The sequence below is a fragment of the Malania oleifera genome, chromosome 7 (assembly GCF_029873635.1).
Source record: "Malania oleifera isolate guangnan ecotype guangnan chromosome 7, ASM2987363v1, whole genome shotgun sequence".
Lineage (NCBI taxonomy): Eukaryota > Viridiplantae > Streptophyta > Magnoliopsida > Santalales > Ximeniaceae > Malania > Malania oleifera.
This window is the reverse complement of record NC_080423.1, coordinates 22967906-22977285: the sequence shown is the minus strand read 5'-3', so window position 1 is coordinate 22977285 and position 9380 is coordinate 22967906.

Here is a 9380-nt window from a genome sequence, read left to right as displayed (position 1 = left end):
TTTAAATCAAGCTACAGGTTGTGCAATGGAAAAAGATTGTTAATAACTCAAATTGGTGCAACAATAATTAAGGTGAAATTATAATTGATAATAACATTGTGACAAAATCTTTATTCCAAGAATTACAAGTCCATCAAAGATTCAAAATTACCATTTGATAAAGTGTAAAGAATGTTGCTTTATATATATATATTCTAAAATAAGTTTTTACCAATGACCAATTTTGTGTAGTTGTTGCACCCTACTTTGTCTAAGGTCAATTCAACCAAAATTTGGAGTTACTCTCAGGTAATTGAGCAAATAGGGAGCAAAAGTTGAGCGAAGGGCACTCGAATAGAGGACCCTTATCTATTCTCGGGTTGTAAAAAACATATTGTAGGTTCATTTAAGTTTTAGTTCTGCATTTTGAAGCCCTTACACACTTGTTGTATTATAATAGGAAAATTTTCTTGACTAGCCTTTCTTTATTAAGAATAGGGAGAAAGAGTGCCCAATACTCTTTTAGAACAAGAAAAGGTAAATTCCTTGAACTTTAAGGGCTTTTAGAAAAAATTCTAGCTCCCAAAGATTTATGTAAAGGAAGCTAGCATTCCCTAGGGACACATGTTGAAGGGAAAGGAAGTATTGGCTTAAAATGACTTTTCAATCTTGCTTTGATCATAACAAATAAAAGATGATTTAATATGTGTTGGTTGAGTGATGATGTTTCAAGATTTCTTATAGACAAAGTTCAAAAGAAAAGGAATGGAAAGCTCAAGGACTCAAAAGCCACATTCATATAAAGAGTGACCCAAAAGAAGCTCAAGCAACACCAACATGAGTTATGTGCAAGTGGAAACTTAAAGCCAACTCAAGCTCAAGTCAAATGGGACATAAAGCAACATACATTGGAAAGGCTTGAAGATTAGAGTTTTAGACTTTAAAATCATTGTTGTAAGTACTTCATTTAAATATCTTATGAAATATTTTGAAGCTCTTCTAGGGTTATTCATTGACTTAGAGACCTTATTTAAAACCTTGAAAAATATTTATGAGAAATCAAAGCAAGAAAGAAAAAATGTTTTTGCAAACTAAAACTGAAAAAAACCAAAAAATGGTCTGTCACGACGACTGAGGTGTACCACCAGACGACTAAAGTATTACTTCAGAAGACTGAAATTTTAGTTCAGTCTACTGAAGAATTTCTTCAGAAGACTAAAAAATTAGTTCAGTTTGCTAAAGATTTTCCTAAAGGAACACAGAAGAGGCAATATACTCTCAAAAGACTAAACCCCCAGTTCATTCGTTTGACCTTGTGTCCAGACTGAATTTTTTAATGTATTAAGGTACTTCAAAAGACTGAACCTGATACTTCAATCTACTAAACACTGTTAACGACTAATTTTTTAAAAAGTTTTAAAATTCAAAGAATGGTTTCTTGTGCCCCAAAATTTATGAAAAGTTGAGAGATGCTACAAGTAATCTTGGGCCACACGAAATTACTTTTCTAAACTTATAAATACATGGTTTTGAAAATCAAATTATAACAAGAATTGAAAATTTTGTTTCAAAGCTGAAAGCACACTTACTCTTTCAATGCTCACTTTTGCTCACTCATTGCAAAATCTGATTTGCTGAGAAAACTGAAGTGCTGATCCATCCTACTCTGATTTCTATTGCAAATCCTCATCTAAAGAAGGATATTGGTGAAATCTTACTTGAGCTTTAATCTTATTTCAATTTGATATTTAAATATTGAAGTATCTAGTGCTTGAGATTGTACTAATCTGCTTTTTGTGAGAGTGTTTGTTGACTCTATGAGTCAAATCCTATTTTGATAATGAAAAATCACTTGATATTTAATCTGTGCATTGAAATTGTGAACAGGAACTATATTAAGCATACACAGAAGGATAACAAGTCATGGAAGCCATAAAAAATAAAGCATACATATCTTGGCAAGATCCATGGAACTCAAAGAGTACCAGAATGAAGATGCATGCAAGAAGTTCAAGAGCATCATGGGAATGGATACTTAGAACTCATATATTTACTTTTTCATATGATTTAATTTGAGGCTTAAATCATGAACTAGAATGACCTTAGGACTCATGCATTTCATGAACATCATCGGGGGACATTCATGGACTCAGATATATTTTCAAAACCCTGGAAAATGTTTTATAAAAGAGTCAAGAAAGGGAGAAAAGCAGATTTTCAAAATATAAGAAAAAATCCAGGAAATAGGAACTTCAAAAGACTAAAGTCAATGGTCAGTCGTTTGAAGTTGCCACTTCAGAAAACCGAAGTTAACCTCAGTCGTCTGAAAAATTTCTTCAGAAGACCGAAAATTAAGTTCAGTCGTCTGAAGAATTTATGGTGAAACACAAAATCTGACAGAAACACCTCAAAATACTGAACTCAGACTTCAACCCGACACTTAAGTCGTCTAGGCCTATAACCTCAGTCGTTTGACCTTGTGTCCAAGTTGATTTTTTGAAGCTCAAAGGAACTTCAGTCATTTGGGTGTTTATCCTTAGTCGTCTGAACGTGCGGGAAAACTTAAAAATTTATTTTTTAATGAAATAACTCGCGAGATATTTTTTGATCCAACGGTTGAGATTGATTCTAAGGGTAATGTTGAATTAGGTGTAATCCCAAGGGGGGGGGGTGAATTGCGTATTTAAAAATTCTTTGAAACTTATTTACCACTTAATCCTTACTTATATATTTACCAGTGAGTTCTTATGACTCAATTAATTATGTGCAATGCTATCCAACCTATACATGCAATATAAACAATTTAAATGCAGTGCTGAAAGTAAAGAGTAAAGCGAAGAGAGAAGACAAAACACAGATTTTACGAGGTTCAGCCGACTTGGCCTACGTCCTTGCCTTGAGCAACCTATAACAACCCGAATAATAATGGGATTTAAATAATAAGAGGAGGGGAAATGGAAACGGTAACAGAGGAAGAAAGTCAACTTCGTCGATGACATTGCATTTTGGAAGGAAAAACCAAAAAGAAATCATCAGGGCTTCATCGACGAATATAGGGGATTCGTCGATGAGGGCTTAAGAAAATTCATCGACGAAGACTGAATTTTGTCGACGAAATTATTGAAGGATTCGTTGATGAATCCAGTTCTATAAATAGAAAAATTTGAATTTTTAACTTCATTATTAAGCAACCTTCACCGTCTCTCTCTCCTCTTCGGTTCTCTTTCTCTCTCTCATCAATTTTGGGTCGGATTTATGCCAGATCCACAATCCGAAGTCACCACGACGCTCCTGGGGAAGTTCTCTCCAAATCTATCGGAGTGGATTGTTGGTGAAAGCAAGTTGGAAGTCATCCCTGAGTTGAGGTAAGACTTTTTAAGCCAAATTTGGTCTTGTGTTAGTTATAAGAAATGATGTACACGTAGAAATACTGAAGTTTAATACTGAGAGTTTTCAGTTTCAGAGTATTGATCAGGAAATCCTACGGGGGGTAGTCCAGGATATTTTAGGGGCTTTCTCAGTAGTCAGGTAAGGGAATAAACTAAAACAGTTACTTTTTATGCAAAATTAATATTATTATGAGAAAATTGATTTCCTGAAAATATTTACGATATTTGAATATTATGGAATAAATGCATGTTTGGGAAAAATACTGTTATTACGTTGAAACATGTATATATGTATGAGATGTTAGAAAATTATGATTTTAGAATTGGAAGTATGATTTTATGTAGCACATGTGTGGCATGAATATTATTTTACATGAAATGTAATATGATATGAAAGATTTTACAAGCAAAGCATGTTTTCAGGTATTATGAAAAGATGTGTTATGTTATGATGATTTTGACGAATATATATATATATGATAATTGATTTATTTTTAGAATGTATATATACCTGAAATGATTTCGGCGCGAGGTCGTGTTTATGTTTTTGGCATGAGGCCGTATTTATGATTTGGACGCGAGGCCGTATTTATGTATGATTTTGGCATGAGGCCGTGTTTATGTTTTTGGCACGAGGTCGTATTGATAATTTCGGCGCAAGGCCGTATTTATGATTTCGGCGTGAGGCCGTATTTATGAAAATGATCGGCACGAGGCCGCTATTTTATCATGCATTATATGTTATCAGAACCTGGATGTTAGTTTAGTTTAGTTTCAAGAGCTCGGTATCATAGCTATTTGTAGATCAGATATCTACATTCAGATAAGTGCTAACCATCCCACGAGGGGATGGGAGATGGATAGTTGATGTGGCTTTCAGTAGAGTGTGGACATCCACCTGGCAGTCCAGACTAGGGTGTGGTGGGCTCATCGTACTTACAAACATATTTGACTCAGCAGTGGTCGGCTAGCCATTGTTGGATCCCGCCTTCGGACTGTACAGCCCGTCATGGGGGGTAATACATGACACCGACTAGCTATTCATCCTGGGTATGTTTTCAGTATTATAGTTATAACATATGTTTTATGTATGTTATGATTTATTATAAATATGAAAGTATATGAGAATTTAGTATGATATGATGAATGTTTACAGAGTTATGAAATGTACTGTATATGTATAAGAGCCTTAAATATTCATGTTGCCACACAGCTGTATTTAGTTTATTTTCCCTTATTGAGAAGTGTCTCACCCTCGAACTAAATATATTTTTTAGGAGACCTTGAGTGACCGGCGAGTCGAAGCCGCCGTGGAGTCAGTGATATTACCCCGTTAGGAGGGTAAGATTTTGTACTAGGATCAGAATTGTTTTGATTATGGGTATCCTAGATGTATTTTGAAATGTTTTGGAAGAATGTAAATGATACAGTATTTTGGGAATGTAGATAACTCTGGTCTTATGCTTCTGGTATTATGCTTTATGGATGGCTGTTTGAGATTTTATTCTTGCTGCTGCTTAGGTTTCTGCTGTGATTGACAGGTGTCCCCGTTACCTATAGGTTCAAGTTGACCATTTTATCTATTATGTGACATTTTATGTTAAGAAATTGAGGTCGCTACACAACCACTCAAGGATTTCACTAAATCCCTGCTCCTTAAATTGGGACTGAGCTTCCCTTACAATCCGCTTCTTACAAGAGGCACAACTCCTTCCTACTCCACTGCTTACAAGAGATACAACTCTCTCCTCAAACAACGGTTCACACACCGAACTGTGAATACACTGAATCTATAAAAACACTAAAAAATGCTTCCAAACAAAAGCTCGTGAGTACAATTCAAATTCCTAATACATTAACATATAATATAACTTGAAGCTCGGAATGTATGAAAACGATACAATCGTTTTATGAATGATTATGCTTCAACAAACAAATCCCTTTTTATCAAAAACTCCCAAGTAAAGAAATATTTGAAACGCTTTGGAGTATATTAGGGTTCTAGTTCACTTTGTAAAGATGCACAAATATATCAAATGTAAACTTGTTAAAAGCTTTATCTTGAATATTTTATCAATCTATATCAAAAATCTTTCTTTCAAATATTTAACCACAACTCGAACTTTGTAATATGCAAGTATATATATGATATGTAATTCAAATATCAAAATACTAAGTATAAGGTTTTCCAAACAAAATATCCCTCAATAAAATAAATATTTATAAATACCAAGGATATATATTCAAGTGTTTTAATATATCTAAAATATGAATCATTTAACTGAATACACACTTGAATCAAACTATTCAATCAATGACAAAACCTTAATCAAGTAGTGAGATTATCCAAATGATTTATGTGAAAATATACTCACTATCAATCACCCGACTTAATTCAATAATAGATTTGGAATGAGAACTTCTTTGAAAAATAGATATACTCTTGAATCAAACACTATTCAACCAATAGCTAAAACCTTTCTCAAGTAATGATCTTATTAAAAAAAATATATTTATATGTATATGCACATTCAAGATCAATTTCTCTAATGATATTCAATAACAAGTTATGAGATGAGAAGCTCTTAAAAAAAATAAATTGAATCACCAAACCTCAATACCAAGATGAAATACAAAATGTATACGTGAGTTCCCTTCTGGTTTTCTGAATTGATTTGCTAAAAGACGATGTGTAGAATGAAGTGCAAGCAATCGTATATCAATCAGTTCAAGTTTCTCTATTCTTTTTCAATAAGATGTGTTCTTCTCTCCTTGTGTGTCTTAGTTTGGTTCTAGGGTTTAGATATTCAGTATATATAGTGTCTTACCCTTAGAATTGATCTTAACCGTTGGATCAAAGAAATAGCTCGCGAGCTCTTTTAATAAAAATCAATTTTTTAAGTTTTCCTGCAAGTTTAGGCGATTGAGGTTGAAGCCCATGCGACTGAAGTTCCTTAAACCTTTGAAAAATTAACTTGGAATACAAGGTTAGGCGATTGAAGAGTGGTTCAGGCTCCTGAAGTGACGAGTTTAGGTGCCTAAAGTCTTGAGTTCTGGTGACCAAAGTGCCACGGCCAACTTGCTGTATTTCCCTTTAATTCTTCAGGCTACCAAACTTAATCTTTAGGCTCCTGAAGAAATTCTTCAGGCGACTGAGGTTGAGTTCAGGCTACCGAAATCCCCTTTTTCTCAATGTTTCTTCTCTTTTTTTTAATTTAAAAATATGTTTTACTTTCTTTCTTAACTCTTTTGTAAAAACGCTTTCCAAAGTTTTTAAAACTATTTCTAAGTTCATGAAAGTCCCCTAATGATGTTCATGAAATGCATGAAACCTAAAGTCATTCTAGGTATATGTTGAGCCTCAAATTAAATCATACGACAATGTAAATACATAAGTTCTAAATACCCATTCCCAAGATGTTCTTGAACTTTGCCGCTTGCGTCTTGATTTTTATACTCTTTGATATCCATGGAGCTTGCCAAAATGTGTCAACTTTACTTTATGACTTCCATGACTCGTTATTTTTCCATGCATGCTTAATATAGGTCATGTTCACAAACTCAAAGCACATATCAAATACTAAGTGATTTGTCATTATCAAAACAGGTTTGGACTCTTAGAGTCAACAATCTCCCCCTTTTTGATTATGACAAATGCATAAGCAAAAATACATTATGGGTTATGCCTAACAAGGCTCCCCCTCAAATAATGCATCAAATATTTAATGAATGACAATATGTTCATGCTCATGTTTATACACAAAGTGTTTACCCTGAATCCAAATGAAATGTGAAAACAAGTTTGTGTGTGCACTTTTCCTTCTCCTCCTTTGCATGTCTCAATAACAATTTTACTCATTCTTCTATTTCAATGACAATTTTATTTTTGCTCATTCTTCTCCCCCTTTTGACAGCAACAAAAAGGTATAAAATAAGAAGTCAAGAATCGACATAACCTTATGTTCTTCTCCCCTTCGAAAGTTTAGAGTTTTAATCTTGTTCAACCATTAGATTTTGGAAAAATTGTACTACTCCCCTTTTTACATCAAGCATTTCCCTTGCTAATTCATAAGTTTCAGTGATTATGTGAGAATACCAAATATTGATTGATGAGATACCAACTGTGGACTAATGTTATGTCGAATGCGCACACAAGTTGTTAAGTGACGTTGCTCCCCCTGAATTATGTTATCTAATATAATTCTAAGCAACTTCTCGACTATGCATCAGACCTAATTCACGCCTAATTTGGATAAACCTATCCTCCACAAGTGGTTTTGTGAATATATCTGCCCATTGTTCATATGTGCATACAAACTCAAGTGTCACATCCCTTGTTTGTACATGATCACGAAGAAAGTGATGTTGTATCTCTATATGCTTAGTTCGTGAATGTAATATGGGATTCTTTGAGATACTTATTACACTCGTATTATCACATCGTATAGGGATTGTTTCATAACTTAATCCAAAATCCTTCAGCTGTTGTTTCATGTATAGCATTTGAGCACAACAACTACCTGCCGCTATGTATTTAGCCTCAGCTGTGGAAAAAGCAACTGAATTTTTTTTCTTGGAAGATCAAGAGACTAAGGAATGTCCTAGGAAATTACAAGTACCACTCATGCTTTTTCTATCCACTTTACTACCCGCAAAATCAGTATCTGAATAGCTGATAATCTCAAAAGATGTGTACTTAGGATACCATAATCCAATTTCCACGGTTCCTATAAGATATCTAAGTATCAATTTAACTGCTAGCAAATGGGACTCTTTTGGTGCAGACTGAAATCTTGTGCACAAATATACGCTAAACATTATATCAGGTCTACTGGCAGTCAGGTATAATAAGCTACTTATCATTCCACGGTATAGCTTGACATCTACTGGTATACCTTGTTCATCTTTGTCTAATTTCAAAGAAACGCTCATAGGTGTACCTAGTATTTTTCCATCTTCTATATTAAACTTTTTGAGTAAGTCTCTAATATTCTTTGATTGATTTATGAATATTCCATGTTTTGCTTGTTTGATCTGAAGTCCTAGGAAGAAATTTAGTTCACCCATCATGCTCATCTCAAATTCATTTTGCATGGTATTGGAAAATTCATTACACAATTCTTTATTTGTAGCGCCAAATATGATGTCATCTACATATACTTGCACTAGGAGAATATCATCTTTCTTAGACTTTATGAACATGGTTGTATCTATCTTTCCTCTTATAAATCCATTTTCTAATAGAAAACCGCTTAGCCTTTCATACCAAGCTCTAGGAGCTTGCTTTAAACCGTAGAAGGCTTTTGTCAGTTTATAAACATGATCAGGATTTTTATGGTTTTCAAAACTTGGGGGTTGTTCTACATACACTTCTTCATTTATATAGCCATTTAAAAATGCGCTTTTGACGTCCATTTGATATAACCCGAAATTCTTAAAAGCGGCATATGCTAAAAGCATTCGTATAACTTCCATCCTAGCTACAGGTGCAAGGTTTCTTCAAAATCTATACCTTCTTCTTGATTATATCCCTAAGCTACTAATCTAGCCTTATTTCTCACAACTACTCCATGTTCATATTTCTTATTCTTATATATCCATTTGGTCCTTATGATTGACTTATCCTCAGGTCTGGGAACTAATGTCCATACTTTGTTTCTCTCAAATTGATTTAATTCTTCTTGCATAGACAACACTCATGATTCATCTTCTATAGCTTCACTCACATTCTTAGGTTCTTCTTGAGATAGAAATGCGAAATGACTAATCATATTCCTAAGTGAGGATCGAGTGGCTACTCCACGTAATGGTTCACCTATTATTTGATCTATGTGATGATTTTTTATATATTTCCATTCTATAGGTGGTAGATTAACCTCATTTTCAGTTTGATCAATTTCAATGGATGGTTCCTTAAATTCATTTTTCTTTTCTGAATCATTCTCAATTGATAGTTCTTCAAATTCCTTGTTTAATTCAATTTCATCTTCATCCGTTCTTTTGGAGAAGGGA